The sequence below is a fragment of the Crocuta crocuta genome, unplaced genomic scaffold (genome assembly GCF_008692635.1).
Source record: "Crocuta crocuta isolate KB4526 unplaced genomic scaffold, BGI_CrCroc_1.0 scaffold675, whole genome shotgun sequence".
In the NCBI taxonomy this organism is placed as follows: Eukaryota; Metazoa; Chordata; class Mammalia; order Carnivora; family Hyaenidae; genus Crocuta; species Crocuta crocuta.
The window spans coordinates 9,588-34,575 of record NW_027528796.1 but is presented as its reverse complement, the minus strand read 5'-3'; the positions used below and the strand labels follow the sequence as shown (position 1 = coordinate 34,575).

At 46.4% G+C, this 24,988-nt stretch overlaps 1 pseudogene; it reads left to right on the top strand.

Moving 5' to 3' along the window:
• Positions 1-8,504: 8,504 nt before the first annotated feature.
• On the top strand, positions 8,505-9,627 carry LOC144224400 (olfactory receptor class A-like protein 1; annotated as a pseudogene).
• Positions 9,628-24,988: the final 15,361 nt, after the last annotated feature.

Genomic DNA, 24,988 nt, shown 5'->3' with positions numbered 1-24,988 from the left:
GCACCCCTTAACCCAACAGTAGGCAGGAAACATTCTTCTTTCTGGAGACCTTTGTTGAATTCAGAAGAGTGTGAAATGGAAAACAACAGAGGCCTCCTTTCCCAGGAGGAAAGCAAGGCAAACCCACATTCCATTTGTTAAAATGCTCTTTTTTATTTTATTTTAGATTTTATCAGACCTGTGCTTTTCAACAGGTAATACCTGCAGAATCTCTTACTTCGTTGTAAGAATGTATGAGGGGACATTTTGTCTTCAGCTGCACATCAGCATCACCTGCGGGGAACTTTCAATACATACTGAGCTCTGGCCCCCACCCCAGAGACCCTGATGTGCAGTTAGGGCTGAGACCGCACAGAGACCCTCTGAACTGGCTGCTGACCAGGAAGGAAAGATGAAGAAGCACCTGCTGCTATCCTCACAGGCAGGCAAAGTCTGAGCATTAAGCAAGAGTCCAAGGGCCCTGTGGATGCAGCATCTGATGTGCTCCCAGAAAACGGTCTTTTTCTTCTTAGTCCAGATGCATGAAGTTTTTAACTGTATATAATTCATTCTGTTTTCTGTAGCCACCTATCATCCATAACAAAGGAATCTCCTAAGATATCCAGATTTAGAGAGTATACTTAATCTTCAGAAAGTCATTTTTACTTTGTATGATGCCTTATCTCGAAAATGGATTGTCTTACTTAGGGGTTAGTTGCCCTGCATGGGAATATTCCAAATGACAACATTCTGAGTAGATTTTGTGTGATTTCTTTGTTTGAGTAGAGAGCTCTCTTGAAGAATTTGAGAGTCTTCTGGAGTCCTTTGTCTCCTATTCTGCAACAAGCCCAGCTCCTTGAGCAGCCTCTGGGAGAAATGGGAAGAGGGAAGGTCCTGGCCATGTGCTGAGGTTGGGGAGCAGCACAGCAGAAGTGTGTGGATTGAACAACCACCATACCGTGGGCAGCAGGTAACTGTGCGGGGAGGAGGTAGCTGGCCTGGAGCAAGGAGAGAGGGCCTGGGGCCGCCCTTGCCTAAGTCAGAAGGAGCCCAACCATGAGCCTTTTCTGCCCCAACAACTGCACAGACCCCTTTATTACCCAGGACAGAAAAGCAGCAGTGCCTCCCAGTGTCCATGGAAGGTGGGCAATTTTGAGTCATCCTGATGCCCAGTGGAGGTGGCACACAGGCAATAAACAATGTGGATGGAGCAGGTGGCCTGTGCCCACACTCCTGCCCTGGCTCTTTTTCTGCACTGAGGCTCATGGAGGGGATCAGGGCTCAGTGGGAGGTCCACAGAGGCCCAGTCTAGGCTGTGCCCAGGGGTACTCCACGCCCTACTCCCAATTAATGGTATATGGAGATGGGACCATTGGGAGATAATTAGATTTACAGGAGGCCATGAGAGTAAGGCCATTGAGATGGGGTTAGTGCCATCATAAATAGAGACACCTGAGAACTGAGAACCCCCCTCCTCTCCCCCTCCTTCCCTTCTCCATGTGAGGATACAGTAAAAGGGTGGCCTCCCGTAAGCCGGGAAGAGAGCTCTCCCCAGTACCCCACCATACCAGCACCCAATCTCACACTTGCATCCTCCAGGACCTTGAAGAAATAAATTTCTGTTGTTTTAAGCCAGCTGGTCTGGTCTTGTTAGGGCAGCCTGAGCAGATTAAGACATCTGACAACAGAGTCATGAGCTAGAGCAGCGCAGGCTGCTGGCCCCCAGCAGCTGGGGAGGAAAGTACCCAAGCATCTTGGAGAAAAGACCTGTGTAAAGAAGGCATATAAAGCCCCAGGTAATTCAGGTTCTGTAACAAGGTTCTTTAACATCTGTAAAAAGATAAGGGAGGATATGACAACATAAAGCAAACACAAAACTTATAAAGAAGAACCAAGTAGATATAGCAGATATAAAAATCCATTTCTGTAAACAAAACAAAACACAAACAAATCTCAACAGATGGGATAAACAGCAAATAAGAAAAGAACAAAATAGGGGCATTGGGGGGGCTCAGTTGGTTGAGAGTCTGACTCTTGATTAGTTCAGGTCATGATCCAGGGGCCTGGAATCGTGTTCTGCTTAGGGCTCTGCATTGGGATTCTCTCTGTCTGTCTGTCTGTCTCTCTCTCTCTACTGCTCCCCTCTTCTCTCTGCCCCTCTCCCCTGCTTGGTCGCTCTCTCTCTAAAAGAAAAGAAAAGAAAGAAAAAAAGAAAAGAACAAAATATCTAGACTATGGTGGCATTTAATGACATCCAAAATAATAACAAATTTCTATGAGTTTCCAGAAAGAAAAAGATTATGAGAGAAAGAAAGAACGAATGAATGAACAAAAGAAAGAAAGAAAGAGAAAAAGAAGAGAAAAGAAAAAAGGACCAAATAATTATTACCACTTTGCTGACCTCTGACCCGGGGTCAGGGCATGAATTGTGAAGAAAGAGCTAACACAGCAGGCCTGGTTGCTCAGTCTTTGCACATCTCCAAGGGAGCCTAAAATCATGACTGGCTCAATTCCTGGGAATGTGACCCTGGGAAAATTCTTTATGCTAACTGTTGATGATTTTGTTTAGTACATCTGGAGCAGTGGCCCATGCCACATCAGCTTGTCAGAATTGCTTTGCAGAAACATCAAGATTGGTGATGTGCCCTTGATTTCATTGTTGGGGTCCTGAGTTTTATTTACCATGGCTGATTCGAGCCGATGTGCCTATGTGATCAGCCCTCCTCCGTACAATCCCTGGACCCTGAGACTCAAATGGATTTCACAAGTTTCTGTAGTTTATTGTTAGAGACAAACCACATCTTGAGTGTCCCTGGACAGGGAAGAGCTCAGAGCTTGTGCCTGGTCTCTCTGGGATCCACCAGATGCATAAATTCTTCCTGTTGCTTTGTACTCATCCCTTTGCTGTAATAAACCAGACCCCCCTCCCCTGCCCCACATAATTTGAAAGTGACTCTTGTGAATCCTAGTGAAGCAGCAAACTTGATGGTTGTCTTAGAATCTCCAAGACAGGAATGAAGCTCCCTTCTGCTCTTGGAACCTTGGAGCATGAAAACTGAACATTCTCTTCCTAAAAGAGTGAACCCTCCAGAATCCAATAGTCACAACTCAGTAACATCTCCGATGTGTGTAAAGATCAGTGCTACTCACTAACAGAAGTAAATTAAGTACAACTTTACAGGAATATTTTCAGCAACAAGGCAGAGAAGTATGAATATTTTATTTTCTTATTTATTAGAAAAATTATTTTTGCTACTTCTAATTTTGTTTTTTATTTTAGAGAGAGAAAGAGAGAGAAGTGCATTAATCAGGCTCCACACTCAGCACGGAACTTGGCCCTGGGATCATGACCTAAAGTGAAATTGAGTCTGACACTCAAGCGACTGAGCCACCCAAGCACCCCCAAAGTATGTATATTTTAAACCTCTTTTCATCAAAATATAAGCATCACAGTTTGGGGAATTAGTAAGCTTTTATCTGGAAACCTGCCTCTGATCCCACCTTGGGTACCTGGGAAGGTGCTGTTTATAGAACCAGTTGCATATTCAGGGATGTGTCAGCAGGGCATTTGGATTAGGCCTCTCATCTAGACAAAAACTATCTGCTTCCAGGAAAATGTTCAGGAATTTTACCTGAAGTATGTATGCCTTTTCTTTCCAGATGTGGGTGGTTTTCTTTTGATTTATTCACTTGGAAGTCACCTATTTGCTCCTTATTACCCTCTCCTGCCATCTTATGAGATACCACGTCCAGCTGACCATACTGCTTGGGGCCTCCATTCTGTTCCCTCAGCTACAACCCCACCAATACTGCCTTCATTTGGGGGCTTGGATTTTTCACATTGTGCTGGGTAGGCACGCGTTTCTTGTGGCAGCTCCCCCGCTGTGGACGCCCTTCCTATATGTGGTCATTTCCTATGGTAGGAGACAAGTCAGAGGTCAGAAAACTCAGGTCTCCAGACTCGTCAGTGCCAGCTCAGGCACGTGGGTGTGCAGCCCACCAGAGGCATCTACAGTCCTGGGGCTCAGAGGGCATGACGTGAACAGGTGGCAGAGGGCAATAGAGCTAGCTGCTCACTGCCAGCCATGGAGGTGGGCCACTGTTTCTTTACACTCATTGGAGGGAACCATAGTCACTGCTTGAGCCCACGCCTCAGTGTGCTGGGCATTGCCCTGCCTTCCAGAAATTCCCAGTATCCTTTAAGCAATACTCTTTCTGCCTCAAATAACCAGAACAGATTTTGTTTTCTTCAGTAAAAAACCTTGCCCTGGACTCCTGGCAAATTAGTCTGTCCATCTTTAGAGATGCTGCCCTCTTAATGTTTCCTTTTTCCCTCCAGGTCTTTCTAAGACAAAGTGATCATCATATTGCTCTCTTGCTTGAAATCTCTCAATAAGTCCCTATGACTTAGAGTCAATGCCATTTGGAGCCTTTGTAAATGCCTGTGTCTGTCCCTTCAGATGCCTCTGCAGTCCCACTGGCCCTGGTTACACGCTGCCCCTTGTGCTTGAAAACAGTTTCCAGGTCTACATGCCTCCACTTACCTTAACATGGTCTTCATTGTCACAGAATATTCTGTCATCACCTTTATCAGACCTACGAAATTTTATTCATTCTTCAAAATGCAATTCAGGAAGTGAGAAGTTAAGATGGCAGAGTAGTAAGGGCTTGTCTGGGCTTGTCTTGTCCCTCGAACACAGCTAGATCAGCACAAATCATCTTGAACACTTAGGAAATCACTCTGTAGATTAACAGAACAATGTGCATAATTTGAGAGAGAGAGCATGGCAGGTGCCTGGTGCGGAGAGGTGAAGTGAGGGAGAGAAGAGTCGTGGTGCCACGAGGGGGGATCCCTTTTGCAGAGAGGAGAAAGAGAGAGGGGGAGAGAGTGCAGTGCATCAGGTTTGTGCAAGAAAGCACTCTCCCTGAAAGTAGCTAGAAAGAAAAGAGTGAAGACATGCACAGAGGACTGCAAAAGCAACTGTTCTCCAAAACCACTGATGGGGGAAAAGGACAGGGTTTCAGTACCATCAGTTTTAATAAATAGCAGAGTTTGAAGTTTCAGAGACCAGAGCCTGGCGGTGCTCTAACAGGGTGGAGCACGGGGAACAGGTAGCATGGTCTGAGGATCCCCTGGGTCACTCAGGGAGAAGCACTTACCCCGCATGGAGTGCACTTTGTAGAAGTGATATGGCCTCTCCGAGGGCAAAAGACCTGGCAGGTGCCATCAAGCTGCAAAGTTCACTAGTATAGGAACAAAGACACTGGCTGAGGGCAGCAAACTCTGGCGCCCACTGTGTGTTGTGATTTACCATAAATCTGAGCTGCTGCCACTGCGTGCTCATGACAGTTCCTGAGACAAGCCAGCACCAACCACAGCGCAGTGAGACTGTCTCCCAGAGGATCACTGTGGGTCTGAACCTTCTGTGGTCTCTGAAGTGTGGAGTTTTGAAACACAGCTGTGCCTGAGACAAAATTCTGGAGGGGGGCTCTGCCTGGTAGGTGGACAGCTCTGACAGACAGTGGGAAGGCGGGGAACTTATGGAAGCAGGAGATACAAAGGGGTGATTGATCTGTAAGGGTGCAGACTTCTCGCTCTGCAGACTAGAGAGCAGGGTGAAGTCATTTTCACCATTAGCCCAACACTGACCCCCCCCCACCGTCCCCCACAGTGAGCTAAACAGCACCACCAAGTGATGAATGGAGCCATTACACCAAGCGCTGGCCCTCTGTGCTCTCCAGGCACATACATCTCCATCAGGGCAAGCTGACCAGAGAATCAGAGCAACAGACCCTCCTTCTTCCAAAAGACCAGCACAAATCTCTTCCATGTGCTTAGTCTGCTGACCATAGACTGCTGCAAAGTTTCTGCCCTAGAAACTGGATCTGACTTCATTTGGGTTAACTTACTTCTGTTCCTACTTTACTGACAGTTTTTATCATGAATGGATATTGAATTTTATCAAATATTTTTCTTCATCTATACAGATAGTCATCTAAATTTCCTTATTTTGTTCAAATATGATTTACCTTGAGTGATTTTCAAATTTAGACGAATCTTTCATCCCAGGAGCACACTCAGCTTAATCATGATGGTTTCTTCTGCTTTTTTTGTATGTGGCTGGATTAATTTTGCTAATATTTAGCTTGGGGTTTTTGTGTCTGTGTTCAGATAGAGGCCTATGGGGTTTTTTTCCCTTGTCTACTTCTTTTAAAAACTTTTAATTTAAATTCCACTTAACATACAGTGTAATATTAGTTTCAGGTGTACAATATAGTGATTCAGAACTTCCATACAACACCCAGTGATCATCAGACCAAATGCCCTCCTTAATCTCCATCACTTATTTAACCCATCAACCCACCCACCTCTTCTGTGGTAACTGCCAGGAGGTTCTCCATAGTTAAGAATCTGTTTCTTGGTTTGTCTCTCTCTTTTTTTCCCCTCTTTGCTCATTTGTTTTGTTTCTTAAATTCCACACATGAGTGAAATCATATGGTATTTTTTCTTTTTCAGATTGACTTATTTCGTTTAGCTTAGTACGTTCTAGCTCTATCCATGTCATTGCAAATAACAAGATTTTGTTCTTTTTTATGGCTAAGTCATATTCCATTGTATACATATATATATATACCACATCTTCTTTATCTATTCACCATTTGATGGACACTTGAACTGTTTCCATAATTTAACTGTTGTAGATACTATCTACAATAGGATATAAGTTTCTGTGTGAGAATAATTTTTCATTTCTTTGGGATAAATTCCCAGGAGTGCTATTACTGAACTATGTGGTAATTGTATTTTAAGTACTTTTTGAAGAAACTCCCAAACTCTTTTCCAAGAGTAACTGTATGATTTTACATTACAATTAGCTATATATGAGTGATAAGTTTTCTGCATCATTGTCAACATTTGGCATTGTCACTTTTAAAACTGTAGCTATTCAGGGACTCTGGGTTAAGTGTCTGACTCTTGATTTAGGTTCAAGTCATGGGATCGAGTCCCACATTGGGCTCCCGGGTGACACTGTGGAGCCTACTTGGGATTCTTTCTCTGCCTCTCCCTCTGCCCCTCCTCTGCTTGTGCTCTCTCTCTTTCTCTCAAAAAAAAAAAAAAAAAAAAGCTTAAAAAATAAAATTGTAGCTATTCTGATGAGTGGGTAGTTGTAATAATCAGTCTATTTTTTGACATTTGCTATCAGCTTTTAGGCTTTCCTCTTTATTCTTCCCCCTGTGCCTCAACTCTGAGCAAAGTGATAAGAGGCCCTATGTTCTCTTTCCTGTGGCACCAGTAGGAGACTCAAAGGATGCAGCCCCTGCTGGCATGTGTAAACCATCACCCCAGCCACACCTCTAATCATGATAAAAATTTTAAAATCACACCAATCTCCTTTACATTTATTCATTCCCTAGCCATTTTTGGATTATCTCTGGAGGCTTGTCCTGCTCTCCCCAGAGCCTCATTATGTAAGTGATAAGCCTCTTCCTACTTCTTCGTCTGTCTGTGGCATCTCTAGTCTTGACCGATGATTTCAGGAAAAAACCAAGTGGAGGAATAAGGAGGTCATGAAACACACAGGTAGGCAGTATTAAACACATTTCAGTGTAAGTGAACTGAATATGGGGTGAAGATTATGGTAATTCTAAATTTTTCAGTTTTAGCAGAGCCCTGGGTCCACCTGGAGGAGGTAAGAGATTTGGAATATGATGGAAGTAATATATAACTTGGATGTTGGTTTTGATATTTTTAATTTGACCATACCTACCTTATGTTTCTTATATTCATCAACCATATAACAAACATACCAGCAAAATATAACTAGTGTGAGATAGGTTTTGTTTAGCAGAATTTATGTGACATGTTTGCTACAAAAACTACAGGTTTTATAAATGAGCTATATAATACAATACAGTTTTGGGCAGAATATCATTGCACAGATGCTATTGGTATTCAACGTGCACAGAAAGACAGGAATATTAAAAATATATAGATTCAGGATGAATTTTTGGGGAAATGAAATATATAATATATATAATATAAACATAATTATCATATATATATATTATAATTAGCCAAATAGTCTCTCGTTGGCCGGGCTGCTGCTTCCTTGGCAGGAGGAGATTGTCTCCTCCTGCTGGGGATAGTAAAGGAGCTAAAGTAACATCAGGTTATAAGGTGCTTTTCTTCCTATTGGGTCTGCAATTGATGTCGAATGGTAGCGTGGTAGAGCTCCCCCTTTTGGACTCTTGACTCTATTTTAAACAAAACTTAGTTTAATTAATTTTCACAGAACATATGATATTCTCTGTCTTCATAAACATTGAATTCTGTTCTTTGAGAATCTCAATGACCCTTTGGACTGGTACAGCTGAGCATGTGCAAGTCCTTCAGGAAGAGTCCCTTAAACTTGATAACTTACTCTTCAGTCTCAATTACTTTTAATATTTACATTCATAATAAAGTTATTTGTCTATAGGATGTGCTGGCCCTGGCTTGAAGATCTAAGAGAGACTTAAAGATAATGATTTCCAGTGACATAATTTTTGAAATCTTCCATATCTTTCAAACTTGTATTGGTTTCATGGAGAATTCTTTGTTATTTACATCACACATGCACAGCTTTTTAATTCTTCCTCATAAGAAGACTGTAGATGTGATTAGCCACCTAACTTTGTGGCTAATGCCCTGACACTTATATTCAGAGAGGTTCCAAGTATAATGTCATCCTTTCGGAATTAGGCTGGAGATGAGTGTATTGGATGTAAAACAGTGCTCTATTTTCAGAGTTACCCAGAGTATTTCTCTGTGCGCAGCTGCCCTCCAGAGTACATTTCAGGCAGTGACTATTACTCCCAGTAATCATAAGTGGGCTTGGCTCAAAAGCAAAATCTCTACACTTTACTTCTGGATCATCAATATGGCCATCTATTCTGTGGTCATTTTAAAAACTGTGGCCAGGGGCGCCTGGGTGGCTTAGTCAGTTAAGAGTCCGACTTTCGCTTAGGTCATGATCTCGCGGTTCGTGGGTTCGAGCCCCGTGTCGGGCTCTGTGCTGACCGCCAGCTCAGTGCCTGGAGCCTGTTTCAGTCTGTGACTCCCTCTCTCTCTGACCCTCCCCTGCTCATGCTGTCTCTCTCTCTCTCTCTCCTAGAAATAAATAAAAAACATTTAAAAAAAAAGTATGAAATATTAAAAAAAAAAAAACTGTGGCCAACAGGAATACTACTGATGATAGAATTGGGTGTTATAGTGCTTATTGTAAAAGCAGTGTATAAATTGCCAGATATCATCAATATTTCCAAGTATGATATCATTCAAGATTTGTTCTTTCTTTCCCTGGCAACATGCAATAGTACTACATGGTGAATATCCTTTACAGACACCACAGAACAGCTCAGCGTGTTCGCAGTCCCATCCGGTCTTCACAACGCTCTCCTGAAAACAAAGCTACCTCTTATTTTTATGTTGGAGAGGTGCTTTGTTTTCTTTTCCTGGACCAACACCTTTCTTACTATTTATTTAATTTTTTTAAGTAAGAAAAACTAGCAACTGGAGAAGTTTTGTAACTTTTTTCATCATGTTACCTGACCATCTGTTCTTTCCTTCTGATTAAAAATGAAAACAGGGGCGCGTGGGTGGCTTAGTCTGTTAAGCGTCCGACTTTCGCTTAGGTCATGATCTCGCGGTTCGTGGGTTCGAGCCCCGCGTCGGGCTCTGTGCTGGCTGCCAGCTCAGAGCCTGGAGCCTATTTCAGAGTCTGTGACTCCCTCTCTCTCTGACCCTCCCCTGCTCACGCTGTCTCTCTCTCTCTCTCCTAAAAAGAAAAAAAAAAAAAAAAAACATTAAAAAAAATGAAAATAGAATTGCTAGAATAAATGTCATGGAAAAAAGAATCAGGATTTTCTCTTCTTAAAGAAAATTAATTGATCATATGAACAGTCTTTAGCATTCTTTTGCACCACAGGAGTCATTTGTATGAATACAGAGTAACATGTTTATCAACGACATGAGTTACTTTTGTAGTCCCCATCGTACTGGGTTAACAATCTAAAGAACTATATTATTATCAACTTATGAAACATTTTAGACATTATGATACCATCTGCATAAGTTTTAGAATTTTATGAAATAATAGTATATGTATGTATAATGTTATGTAGAACATAGGAAACATTTATTGTACAAGTGCAGACATCAATAAATGCCCAAAAGGATAGTGGAAACACTAACCCTAACCCTAAGGAAAGTGAAGAAATATGTGTATTTATTTAATTATTCTCTATACTTTAGCTTGTTAGAACTATGTCATATTTAGTTAAAAACATAATTATTAATATTTTCATATAAATTTAGAAGTGTTGTAGACTCTGGGTCTGGAGTTGTCTCTTGTCCAGCAAGAAAGTGGACACAGAATTAAAATGCAAGAGAGGCTAATGTCCAGGAGGAGACAAGGGCCCCAAGTAAGGATCCTTGTTCCATTTTTATTAGGATCAGAGAAGGCTTACAAGTGTGTTGGATGTGCACAAAGAGACAATGAAACCATGAACATTAACTCATGTGTGTGAGAGAAAGGGGGTTTCGAAGATACGCAGTGTTAGGGGTTTGCGAAAACAAAATCCCTGGCTGGCAGATGGTAGTTTATGGCAGGAGTCTGTTTATCTTAGCTTGCCTAGGGAATAAACAGATAGAGCTTGCTACCTCAGGGTCAACAAGGCACCTTTCTTTTGCTGAGTAGCTCCACTCTGGGCAACTTCCCCCTGCTTCCCCCTGTTAACTTGTTTACCTATTCTGGTCCTTCCCTCCTGTGAAAGCAGCTTTCTGCTATTGTACTAAGTTGGGGGGCACTTCCACCCTGAATACCTGGCCTTGATTACCTAATCTTCAATGCTTTCATTCTGCGGCTTCCTATTCCTTTATGCCTTGTTAACCCATTGGTGCAAGCTCGGGGAATTCCTAAGCTTATTCTCCACAGAGAAGTGTGTTCAAATTTTCAATATATATATATATTTTTTAGCTACGTTTAAGATAAAGGAGGAACACTAAGAAATAAACAAGATCTCAAGACACTTAGAAGATTTTTTTTTTTTAATATTTTTATTTATTTCTAGGAGAGAGAGAGAGACAGCGTGAGCAGGGGAGGGTCAGAGAGAGAGAGACAGCGTGAGCAGGGGAGGGTCAGAGAGCAGGGGAGGGTCAGGGGAGGGTCACAGACTGAAACAGGCTCCAGGCTCTGAGCTGGCAGTCAGCACAGAGCCCGACGCGGGACTCGAACCCACGAACCGCGAGATCATGACCTAAGCGAAAGTCGGACGCTTAACCGACTAAGCCACCCAGGTGCCCCGACACTTAGAAGATTTTTATCCTGAGAACTATTGAGCATATAGATGACTTGAGCTTTGACTTGAAGATGAAAAGAAGAAGGGGGCAAAAAGGTCAACACCCAAGAACTAAGCATCTCCCACAGGTAGAGAAAATAAGAAAGCTTGTCACGATTACATGTTATTACAAAGGGCTACATATTCAGCTTATGGCATAGTAGAAAAGTATATATTAGATGGTTCAGCTGTGTGGTTAGGAATTAAGGTGTAGATTCAGGTTTGGCCTTAGAGTCAGGGTCAGGGGATCAGAGGTCATGTATCGTTCTTTCCACTCTCCCACCTGGGAAGAGTGCTGCTAGCCCCACCCTTCCTGAAGCAGCCCTAAGTTCCAGCACCAGTGCTTCCCCATGAGGGCACTCAGTAGACACATGTGGATTTATACAGGACTGGGTGCAGGGTCCCACCAGTCCCCATGTGCATGCTTCTTGCAGGCTGGTGAGACCTTCCTGGCACCCTTCACTTAGATGCACCTCAATTTGCTTAGGGATTCATTTTTTGAAGGACATCCTGATTTCTTTAAATTTTTAGCCACTATAATAGAGCTTCTATGCATAATTGTATGCTAGTTTTTTTTTTTTCTCGAAACGGTTTTTCAAAGCAGTTGTCCAAATACTAGAAGTGTGATTGTTGGATCCTAAGGTTAGATTTATTTATCCTTGGAAAAAAAGCAGCCAGACTGTCTTCCAAAGTAGCTGTACATGCATCCCCAGTGTGAAGGAGCATTCCTGTCATTCCTCACCTTCCAACAACTGGTGTACTCATTTTTGGAGTTTAGCATTTTTCATAGGTGTGCCGTGCTATCTCATTGTTGTTTACATTGATAATTTCCTCATGATACAGGATGTTGAGGATATTTTTGTATGTTTGTTCACTGTCCGTGCATCTTCTTTGTCCAAGTGTCTGTTCAGATAATTTCCATTGTTAGTTAGGTTATTTGTTTTCTTATTGTTGACTTCTGAGAATTTCTCGTATGGTGTGAATACAAGTCCTTTATCAGATGTGTGTTTTGCAAACTTTTCCTCGCAGTTTGTGGGTTGTCTTTTAGTTCTCTGAGCAAAGTCTGTCACAGAGTAGAAGTTTTAATTTTATGAAGTTCACATTACCAGGTTTCTTTTGTGGATTCCCTTTTGGTGTTGTGTGTTGAAACTCATCACCAAACCCAAGGTCATGTTGATTTTCTGTTTTCTTTTTGATATTTTGATAGTTGTGTATTTTATTTTATTTTAAAACATTTATTTATTTATTTATTTGCGAGAGAGAGAGAGAGAGAGAGAGAGAGCGAGAGAGAGAGCGCGAGAGCGAGCGAGCAAGGGAAGGGCAAAGAGAGACTCCCAAGTAGGTTCTACACTGTCAGCACAGAGCCCAACATTGGGCTTGAACTCAGGAACCAGGAGATCATGAACTGAGCCGATGTCAGAGGCTTAACCGACTGAGCCACCCGGGTGCCCCTATGCTTGTGTATTTTAAATTCATGCACAATTTTGAGTTGTAGTTTTCCTGTATATTTAATTTCATTCTATATGCTTTCAAATTAATTGTTCCTTAAAATTTCTGGAGAAGCCAGGATATTGGACCCCATTTCAGTTAGAAAGCTCCAAAATGTATTGGATTCAGCTGGACCCTGGGGAGGAGGCAGGTGCCTCCACCCAACCCAGTGCACCACGTCCTGCATTACCTCCACCGTGCGCAGGGGGCGCCCGAAACCGAGTCCCTGACCCAGTGGGCATGCGCGCTCATCTAGCAGGGTCCTTTTGACTGAGGTGCAGAAGCCCGGCTTCCTCAGGACCCGCTGTGGGGGCTTAGGGAGGACGAGGGCCCGCGTCCACGCTGACAGGAGCCTGGCCTTCTCAGGACCCGCTGTGGAGACTTTGGGGGACGTGGGACCGCGTCCACAACAAGAACCCGGTCTCCTCAGGACCAGCCGCGGGAGAAGCAGGTGAGGAGAAGGCGAGGCCAGGGGAGAAGGAGCTTTGGGAGCGGGGACTGCTGAAGGGGTCGGTGTTCAGGGGACCCGGCGGGGGAAGGCTCAGCGCGGCTCGGTGCGCGGTGACGCGGGTCGTCGGGTCTTCCCGCCCTGGGCTCCCCGGCCGCGGGGCCGCGCGCCGGTGTTCCTGCTCCGCGAAGACCCGGTTCCCGCTGCGTCCTCACGCGGTTCGCGGCCCGCGAGCAGGTGCCCGGGCGGTGCTCGCGCTCCCGCCGCTGTGGCCCCGCGGGTCGGGGGGCCGGTTCCGTGTCTGACAGGGCGTCGTGGGGGGGGTCGGTGTCCACGGCCCCGGATGTGCCGATCGCACCGGGCAGGACGGGCATTGTCACAGGACGGATTCCCCCGCGTCCAGGAGCACAGAGTGGCGTTCCGTCCCCGCGCGTCTCCCTGCATTTCTGTCCCCAGTGTCCTGTGGTCCTAGAGAGCAGGCCTGTCCCCTCCTCGCTCAGAGTCCCTCCCGGGCACTTGGTTCCTTCTGACGCAGGTGTCAGCGGGTCCGTCTTTTCATATCTCTTTCCGATGGGTCGTCCTGAGTGTGTAGATATGCACGTGTGGTTTCTGTGTCCGTGTCGTGTCCTGCGAGTGTACGCATTTATTAGTTCTGTTTACCTTCAATATAACACCTCCAGCTTCTACCAGGAAAAATGGGTTCACTTGAGACAAGGAGAGTATTTGTCCTTCTGTGACTGGCGTGTTTCACTCAACATAATTACTGCGCGGTTCAATCCATGTTGTAGCAGGTGTCAGAATTCCCGCCCTTTGTAAGGCTGAGCCTGTTCGCTTGTGTGTAGACCACATGTTTATTTATTCTTCTGTCAGCCCGTCACTTGGGTGGCTTCCGTCTCTTGGCTGTTGTGAAGAAGCTGCTATGACTAAGGGAACGTGAATATCCGCTCGTGGCTTTGCTTTCAGCTTCCGGGTGTGTGTGTGCAGGGGTGGAGTTCTGTGAGCACTTTCTGAGGAACCACTGCACTGCCCTACAGCCGCGCCATTTTCCTTGATTCCTTTACATGGCAGAATAATATTGCTGTTTATGGGTCGGCCCGGTGTGTTTCTCCATTCACCCACCGATGGGCATTTGCATAGTTTTTCTACCATTTGGCTATTGTGAACTGTGCTGCTATGTATGGTTGTGCATGTGCTCTTTTTTTTAAGCAACTATTTCAATTCTTTGGGACATGCATCTAGGAGAAGAATTGTGGAGCCAAATGGTCATTCTGTGTTTTTATCTTCCTGAGGAAATCCCAAACTGTTTTACACATAGACTCCACCACTTTACATTTCTACAGGCAGGTTTCAGGGTTCCAATTTCTCAACATCTTTGCCAACATTTGTTATTGTAGTTTTCTATATTGTAGCAATTTTAGTGCATGTAAACAGGTATCTAACTGTGGTTTACATCTTCATTTCCATAAGGATTACTGATGTTTAATATCTTTCCATGTCTATTCACCATACATAGGATCTCTCTTGGGAAAGTATATCCAAGTCCTTTGTCCATTCTAAAAATCGTGGGGGTTTTGTTGTTGTTGTTGTTGTTGTCGCCGTGGTCCTCAATGGTCGTCAATGAGTTGTACAAGCTCTTTATTCTGTAAAACAGACTCTTACCATACAAATAATGTGCAAATATTTTCTTTCATTCTAGGCATTGTCTTTTCAGTTTTGGAATAGCAGCTTTTGAGGTACAAAGATTTTTAATGCTGAGGAAACTAAAAGTATCTATTTTTCTTTCCTTGCTTGTGCTTTGGTGTCAGCTCTAAGAGCATTGTTAAACTCAGTGCTCATGAAGATTTATCTGCATTTATGTCTTCTAGAGTTTACAAGTTTACCCCTTACATTTAAGCTTTTGATCCACTTTGAGTTAATGTTTGTATGTGGTGTGAGGGTAAGGGTCCAATTTCATTCCTCTGCACATGGATAGCCAGTCGTCTAGCGCCCTTTGTTGAAAAGACCATTGTTTCCTCAATGTCATGCTGTTCACCCTTGTCAAAATTTGGTTGACCATAGATGAAAGGGTTTATTTCTGGGTGGGAGGGGGTGGTTCTCAATAAAATCCTTCTGATCTTCATGTATATCTTTATGACAGTATCACAAAATTTTATTTACTGTTGCTTAGTTTTGAGATTTAAATTGGGAAGTATGAGCTTCTACTTTGATTTTTTCTATTGTTTTGTTTATTTTGTGGTTCCTTGATTTTCCATATGACTGTTAGGATTAGCTTGTGCATTTCTTCTCAGAGGATTTTGTGAATTTTCCTGGAAATCACATTCAATCTACATGTTGCATTGTGTGCTATTGCCATTCAGCAATAGTACACTTTATATTGTCTTTAATTTCTTTTAACAGTGTTTAGGGTTAGGGTTAGGAGTTACGTAGTTAAGGGTTAGTGGTTAGGGTAGAGGTTGGGGTTAGCTGAGGGTTAGATGGTTAGGGTTAGGGTTAGATGGTTAGGATTAAAGGGTTAGGATTAGAGGGTAAGGGTTTTTTCTCCTCTAGGGTTTTGATGGTTTCCTGTCTCATGTTCAGGTCCTTTATCCATTTTGAGTTTGTACATTGATTTTGTACCCTGCAACTTTGCTGAATTCTTGGATCACCAGACTTCTGGTGGAGTCTGTTGGGGTTTCTATGTAGAGTAGAGGAGAAAGCAGGAAACAACCTCCTTGACCTCCACCGCAGCAATTTCTTACTTGACACATCCCCAAAAGCAAGGGAATCAAGAGGAAAAATGAACTATTGGGACCTCATCAAGATTAAAAGCTTCTGCACGGCAAAGGAAACAATCCATAAAACGAATAGGCAACCGACGGAATGGGAAAAGATAGTTGCAAATGACATATCAGAGAAAGGGTTAGTTTCCAAAATCTATAAGGAACTCACCAAACTCCACACCCAAAAAACAATCTAGTGAAGAAATGGGCAGAAGATATGAACAGACACTTCTCCAAAGAGGACATCCAGATGGCCTACAGACACATGAAACGATGCTCAGCATATCTTCTCATCAGGGAAATACAAATCAAAACCAGACTGAGATACCACCTCACGCCGGTCAGAGTGGCTAAAATGAGAAAATCGGAGGACTCTAGATGCTGGCAAGGATGTGGAGAAACGGGCACCCTCCTACACTATTGGTGGGAATGTAAACTGGTGCAGCCCCTCTGGAAAACAGTGTGGAGTTTCCTCAAAAAATTAACAATAGTGGGGCGCCTGGGTGGCTTAGTCGGTTAAGCGTCCAACTTCGGCTCAGGTCATGATTTCACGGTTCGTGGGTTCGAGCCCCGTGTCGGGCTCTGTGCTGACTGCCAGCTCAGAGCCTAGAGCCTGTTTCAGATTTTGTGTCTCCCTCTCTCTCTCTGACCCTCCCCTGCTCACACTGTCATTCTCTCTCTCTCTCTCAGAAATAAATAAAACATTTAAAAAATTTAAAAAAAATTAACAATAGAACTTCCCTATGACTCAGCAATAGCAGAGCTGGGAATTTACCCAAGGAATACAGGAGTGCTGATGCATAGGGGCACATGTACCCCAATGTTCATAGCAGCACTCTCAACAACAGACAAAACATGGAAAGAGCCTAAGTGTCCATCAATGGACGAATGGATCAAGAAGATGTGGTTTATCTATACGATGGAATACTACATGACAATGAGAAAGAATGAAATATGGCCATGTGTAGCAACATGGATGGAACTTGAGGGTATTATGCTGAGTGAAATAAGTCAAGTAGAGAAGGACAGTTTCCATATGTTTGCACATATAGGAGGATTAGGAGGAATTTAACATAGGATGCAGGGGCCGGGGCGGAATCGGGGGGAGAGGGAGGGAGTCAAACCACGAGAGACTCTTGAATGTTGAGAACAAACTGAGAACTGATGGGTATGGGGGGGGAGGGGAAGGGGGGTGATGAGCATGAAGGAGGGCACTTGTGGGAATGAGCACTGGGTGTTCATTGGCAAAAAACTATTAAAAAAGGAAAACGAAACAAAACAAAAGAACAAAACAAACAAATAAAAATAAAATGAAGATGATCTTAGGAGAGTCCTGTAAGCATTTCACAGAATGGGTCTCAGTAGATGTCATTTGCATAACAACCGCCTAAATCACCAGTAATGGGGAGGAAACGGCAAATAAGGATGAGCAGTGCCTGTTGTGGAAGCAGAGACTTTGAGTAGCTATTTCAAGTCTGTGACAAGGCCCTGAGGGCTTGGGGGGAAGGGTGTGGGAAACAGCCTGGGGTGTGGCTGGGGATAGGGGCTAATCCAAGCCTTGTGGGCATAGAATTTATATAGTTGTAGGCGGTGGCCCTCTTTAAGGAAAAGGACCCGGAATTATGTGTCAGATCTAAGAAGGGGCCACACAAGTGAGGACCCCGCGACTTCAGCCTCTGTGGCTCCGGAGGAAACCTGCGTCTGGTGGTGCTTCAAACCATGGGGTTGTAGCAGGAAGGCCTTTGTCCCCAGGGCTGCTGTGCCTCAGCACGGAAGACCTTTGACCCAGTCACCTGTCCTCCATCAATGATGGATTTGAAGGCCCTGCTCATGCAGAAGAGAGGGCAGCAACACTGAGGATTTCCTCCTTGGGGAGAGAGAAACAACACAAGGCTTTTGAAAGACTCCAAACAGGCTCTACATACTATTTAAATGCTGTTTTGATTCCTGCATCCAGGAATCTACTCTGTAGCTGACTGATGGCATCTCTAATTCTTGTTTCAAAGCTAATTGCATGTCTACAAAGTTGCCAATAATGTTGTGAAGCCTCCATTTGACTAGAGCAGACCTTCCTCTCATGGACTGCAAGTCCTCTCCCCCCACACCTCCCACCATGATCCTCACTCTTCTGGCCTGAACTGTGAGTGTGATTTGTGTATGCATACTCTTGGGGTTCCTCTTTCTGGGGTCCTCTTCCCTCCATAGTTTATGCTGAACACACTGACATGCACAAACATCAGTCCTCAAGCTAGTGTGTTGCTTTGCTGGCTTCTGTCCTAGCTCCATTGCGGTCCACTCCCATCCAAATCAAATGAGCATCAAGTCCGGGTGGACCCAGGGACCCACGTTATGTCATCAGGAGTTACTGTTGCCCTCTGCTTTCCCTGAGGCCTCAGTGTTTAGTCAGTTTGTTGCAGGGAGCAGCCCCAACAGCTCCCCAAGGGAAGAGAGTGTCTTCTTCACAACAGTTCAGTTGCAGGTCCTGGCATGGGTTTGCTGGGCCAGGTCACATGTCCAGCCTTCATCCGGTGACTGAAACAAAGGGCATGAAATCCAATGATTGGCCAGATCTAGGTTATGTGCTCAGTTTTTGATTCTGTAGAGAGTTAACATCCCCCAGATTATATAGACTAGGAGAAGCTGACAGGGCAAGGTCTTCAAAGGAAAAAAGATGTATTATTGGCAGAAGATGAGGAAACCGAGGACAGACAGGAAAAATAGTCACAGATGTCTACTGTCACATCCAGGACAGTGGAGCCTCCTGGGATCTGAAGGGATAAGTTTGTTGCAGGATTCTCGCTCAGAGAGTCGTGACACCGAGACTTTTCTTTCCAGGAAGCAACTTTATTTTGCCGGCACCGCTCAGTTGGGTTCGTACCCAAAAGAACTGAGCGGCCCACCTCATGTGGCATAGGTTTTTTATACATTTTCTATTTCTTTGTCTCCCATATATGGTAACACACATAAACATGCAGTCTAATTAAGTTGTTTCAGTTTACAGGAACATGGGGGATGTAGGCAGCTGGACCCATATCTAGGTGACCCTGAAGTCGTCTCTTCTCTCCTTCATTATTTTTCTTTCTCCTTAGGGAGGGGTTCCTACCACAAGTTCACCCCGCAAGTGGCAGAAAACCCAATTCAAAACCCCTAAGAGCCACACATAACACCAGGTGTCGTGGAGCCTGGAATTGAGAACCAAATGGAGACAAGAAGAGTTGGAAACAAGCTTAGGTCTTCCTGCTGGGGCTGCTGCCTTGGGGGCTCGGGGACGTGCAAGGGCACTGGTGCCCAGAGGCCGTATCAGTAGGGAACCTGGACACTGATAGGAAACCGCATGCAGGAGGTCATGAGGATGAGAATTCCGGAGGGCTTCTCCTCAGAGTTTGTTAGAAATATGGCATTTTTTTTTGAGAGAGAGAGAGAGATTGAGAGAGAGAGAGAGAGAGAGATTGAAAGTGAGCGAGAGAGGGGCAGAGGGAGAGGGAGAGAGAAAAAAAAATCAATGCAGGGCTTGATCTCACAATCGTGAGATCATGACCTGAGCCGAAATCAAGAATTGTATGCTAACCAACGGAGCCACCCGGGTGTCATAGCATCTTGAGCCCTGCTCCAGACCTCCTCCATCAGAATCTGAATTTGAATCAGATCCCTAGTGGATTCATGGGCAGTGTTAAAGACTCACCTCTTGTCTCTTAGCCCTCACATTCAGGGCTGGTGGGACCTATGTTAGGTCTTTAATTCAGACTTTCCAGAATACAGTGTATGTGAAGGAGCCTTAAAAACAGCTGATTGATGGAGCCACTATTTCTACTTCTGAGACTGTTGCTTAGCAAAATCACAGAGGCAGGGACAAAGAAGATTATGCACAGAGATGTCAATCGCAGTACTGTTTATACTCAGAAACTACTACATATTCACAAATAGGAAAGGGCAAAGTCAAGTATGACACATTGAACATTGACTGTTATGTTACCATTTGAAATGTTGATTTAAAAGAGATTTTCAGGGAGTGAGCAGGGAATATAGTGATACACCAGATAGACAAAGTGCCAGGCCTTGAGTAGCTGACATTCTCCTGGGGAAGACAGACCCTAAGCACGTGGACAATTGAGACAATTTCAGACTGTGACCAGCACAACCGAGGAAGAATGGGGTAATGTAGTAGAGAATCCTGGGTGGGCTGGGGAGGACTGTTTAAGTGGGGGCACATAAGGAGAGCTTGTCCTGGGAGCTGTCATTTAGAGTGCGATCCAAAAGATGAGAGGGATCCAGGGAAACAAACAGGCAGGAAAAGATCATCCAGGCAGAAGGAATGGGAATTCCCAGGGTGCTGGAGTTGGGGAGCGTGGCTGTTTGTGAGATGTCATGGGCGATGTGTGGCTGGAGCAGAGTGAGCCAGGAGGAATTGGATGCTGAGGAAGCCGGAGGAAGGAGCAGTCGCAGACCCCTCCGGTCTTATAGGCTGTGGGCAGAGCCTTTTGTTCTTCGAGTAAAGAGTGATGACAGCAGATGCAGAAGGGAAGTGATATCAGTCAGGTGGCTGAATAGGAGGTCCCAGCGGGTGTCCCCAACAGAAACACCGGCTTGGCAATCACAAATCCTTTTGTGAGAGCTCTGGAGTTCAGTTGAAGGTATCAGCACCCCAGTGGACCACGAAACCCAACAACAGCCACATAGGAAAGGGTAAAAGGAGGAGTTGCACTCCGCTTCTATCATTCCTACCCCAGACCAACAAAATTCAGAGCCAAGAGAGACTTAAACCCTCTCCTTTCTCCCTCTCCCTTTGTAGTTCAGTCTCTGCGGCTGTTTTCACCGTCCCCCTTTCTCTCCAGCTGCTTTTGGGGGGTGCTTTTCCCTCTCCCCCCGTCTCCGTTTTCTCCGCTAGCAAGAGTGGCTCCCTGCCCTCCACATCTTCCATCTCCCCCAGGTCATCTCTCCGAGCCACGCCCCTGCCACGTTCTGTGGTTCAGGTTGTGCAGACTGTAGTGTTCATCCTCAAGTCGGTTTTCTAGCCGTGTGGGCTGGTTTAGTGTTGGTCTGGCTGTGTTTTGGGGACGAGAGATGCAGAAGAGATGTCTGTGCTGTTCTGCCATCTTGGCCCCTCCGTGGTTCCATCCATCTGTGAGACCAGACAATCACCACCACAGAAAGCTCCACACCTGGGTTTCCACCTCAAATCTTCCAATTTTTAGATGCTAAAATTCATTCTTTAAAAGTCTCCATTTGGCCCCTGAAGCCTAGTTCCTGACTCTTGGTTTAAGTCACTTGACTGGAGATGGGCGGAGGGGCAGGACCCCGAGACGGGGTCCAGATCTGGATGGAAAGCCCCTGCCTCCCACCCGCTGGCCTCTTTGTGGATGTGCAGGGGGGCACCTTCCCCACCCCCACCCCAGAATCAGTTTCTTGGGCGGGTGCAGTGCCCCGCAGGCTGCCGGGTGCCTCCCTACTGTTTCAGGGGCCCTGTGGCCAGTGGAGCTGCCCCCCGGTGCCCCACACCGACGCCTCCCTGCACACGCCCTACACATCAGCGCAGCCCTGTGAGCCCAAGCACACATACTGTCTGAGCTGATGGATTGTGGGGACTGGAGAAGGGCTGGAGTCAGACCCCCAGGGCAGGGCTCGTGGGAATAAGCATGGGTATGCCCTGACGTGGGAGAACAGTGAGCAGCTCCTGCAGCCCTAAATGTGTATTGAGTACCTGCTGTGAACTTGGTCCTCAGTTGGGAGCTCTGTGGATTGCAGGGAAGAAGGAGACTGGACATCTGTCCTGGAGAAACTGCATAATGCCAGATGAGGAAGCGGTGCTGTAGAGGGTTTTGGCGAGGAGAGGGGATGCACCTGATGGGAAAGAGGGGCTGGGGTCTCGGTGTCCCCAGAGCACCAACAGGACTTGATCTGCTGGGGACAAGGACAGGCTGTGGCTGTGCTTGGAGAAGCAACATGCACAGAGGCTCAGAGGCAGGACATCCAGGGTGTGGGGGAGTGAAGTGGATGTGAGGGGGTTCCCCAGTCCCACCCTGCTGCCGGGTCAGGCCTCCTCCCTCCCTTCCTCTGTGATGACAGGGATGGTGGGGAGAGCAGCGACGAGCGAGCACTCCTGGGAGCCCTGTTACTAGCTCTCTATTTCAGATGAAGATGCAAGGTACAGAGAGGGGAGCTGCTTGCCTGAGGTCACAGAGCAGGGAGCCCCCAGCCTGCATCCCTAACTATGGGCCCTACGCCGCCCCAAGCGGTGCAGTCCTGGAATGGACTTTGAAAGTGGTCTGATCCCCAGTGCCCCATCAGACGCTAGGCCATCCTCAGGAAATACCCCTCAACACCTACTTGTACAGCCTCAGACCCAGGGAGCATATTGATGCTCCTGGAAGCCAGTGTGGCCTCCCTGTGGAGTGGCCCAGGATAGCCCAGGAGAGGTGTGGGGCAGCCACAGGTGTCCCCAAGCTTCCCTGCTGCTTGCTCCAGCCACCTTGGGTGCCCTGGCAGGGAGCCTGACAGAGGTGACTGCCGTGCAGGGAGGAACGTGGCAGATGAGGTGACGGAGGGCACGATGCATGCTCTGTGCACACGTTCAGGTGTTTACTTGGCAGACATAGAGTTGGGCCTTGCACCGTGGCCATCGTGGGTACAGGTCCAGCTGTCCAGCTGTGTAAACGGCACAGCCCCTTGGGCTGCCAGTGTCAGGGGAAAGCACTTTGCAGAGAAAGCCATCCCCCAGTGCCCCCCAGCATCCACACAAGTAATCGTGCTGCTGTGAGCTGTGGCCATGGGTCGCAGTGAGGGGTAAATAGAGGCACAGGACACTCAAGGCAGGCCCTGACCAAGATCCAGGTTGCTAGAGCCAGACAGTCTGGGCTCTGTGATCTAAGGCAGTGACCTCCATGCCTCAATTTCTTCATCTGCAGAAAGGAGCAGTCATACTAGCATACACTCTCCCCCTCTTCATGCTGCACCCCGAGTGTGCACTTTCTTTCTGGCTCGCCTGTGTTCACCTCCCCTCTCCTTCCTCACTGTAACCGCCCGGAAAAGTAGGTGCTAGGAGTTTTTGAACAAGTTAGTGTATAAATGAACACTTACACCCTGTCCCCACCTTGGGCTCTCTCGGAGGGTGAGCTGGATGGGACATTGAGATCCTCCGGCCTGCCCAAGAAGCACCAAGCATGTGCATGCCTTCACTTACTCCTGATGTGGCCGATGGGGGCTGCAGGAACCCCTGGGAGAGAGGCCGGGTGGGCGGGGCAAGGCCCAGAAGGCCCTGAAGACCAATGAGGCCAGTGAGATATTAGAGGTAGTCTTTGGGGACTTCTGTGAGGGATTCTTCTTGCAAAGAGGTGGGCAGGGTTTGAGAAGGTGCCCCCTAGGGGCGCCTGGGTGGCTCAGTCAGTTAAGCGTCTGACTTCAGCTCAGGCCATTATCTCACAGTTCATGGGTTCGAGCTCCATGTCGGGCTCCATGCTGACAGCTCAGAGCTTGGAGCCTGTTCCAGATTCTGTGTCTCCCTCTCTCTCTGACCCTCCCCTGCTCACACTGTCTCTCTCTCTCAGAAATAAATTTTAAAAAATTAAAAAATAAAAAAAAAAAAAGAAGAAGGTAGCCCCTTGTTTCTGGCTTGAGTGCTAGTTATGCAGATATGATGGCTGGAGTGGAGGCAGCCATACTGCAACCATCAAGGAGCAACAGCAATATTCTGTTAACAGTAGAGTAGAGAGGCGGGCAGCACCTGAGTCTCTGATGACGTTGCGAGCCAGCAGACTGCCTCTGGACTTCCCGTTTCTCACACGGTGGCTGCCTTAGCAGTTTAGCCTCTCTTGGTAGGGTTTTCTGTCACTTGAGCCAAACATCTCCAATTGATACAGCCTTCTAGTGTCAGTTAAAATGTCTCTGTTCTTACCTAGTTCCCCACCCGACTTGGATCTCTGCCCCTGTCCCTCCACTCAACACCCATGAGAGCAGATGGTGACTGTGGTGCTCTGTCTGTCTGGTTGTCCCATTCATGTTTGGTCTGTGAACACCTCAGGGCCAGGCCTCTGCCCTCTCCTTTCTGGGTGACCTGAGGCTGCATGCAGTGGGCCTTCAGGTCACCACAAGGACCTCACCACACTCTCCCCTCCCCGAGTCAGAGCCTTTGGCCATCATGAAGCCTTCTAATTCACTTTGGCCCAAGCACTGCTTCGGGGCCCCGAGGGCTTCTACAGCCTCTTCAGTGTAAAACATGAGGTCTTTTCTACATAGAGCTTCCTAGCCATCAACTCTTGCCTCGTGCGTGCCTTCCAGCGCTAAGCTATAAATTTCTTGCTAGCTAGGCCTCTCCTGCAGCAGGTCTGGGAGGCCACAGTGCAGACAAAGGAGTGCATGAGTGAGACGTGGAAAGTGCAGTGACAGGTACATTGCATTCCAAACCGAGTGAGATTCTCAGCATGTTCTGGAAAAGACCTCGGGTGTGCAAGTAGGGCATAATGTTCCCCCAGGCTCCAAGGATAGAGATGGCCCCAGGCATGGTGGAGGCATGAAGGCTCGTGGCCTCCCTGTAGCAGCTTCCGATGGTGGCTATGAATGGGGGACTGTCCTGTGGTCACATGAGCAGGACTCTGCCAAGGAAAACAAGGGAAAGAGAGGGATTCTGGTCCTCAGGGAACCGGGAAGGTGTAGCAGTGCTGGGGAAGCAAGGCCCTGTGCCTGCCTTCAGTGCAAATTGCTTCTGTGAGTCTTGTAACGCCCACATGATGGTTACGAAGCCTCAGGCCCCCCACAGTATGCCGGGCGTGGGGCCGGGTGCCCTGACACATGGACAGACCACACCACGAGGGTGCCTAGGCTGCACACAGCAGAATCTGGGCTTGCAATCCAGCTCCACACTTCCAGACTACAACCCTGTCACCTCCCTTCTCTGAGCCTCCTTTGTGTCCCCTAAAGTGGGGTCATCAGTTGCTACCTTCAC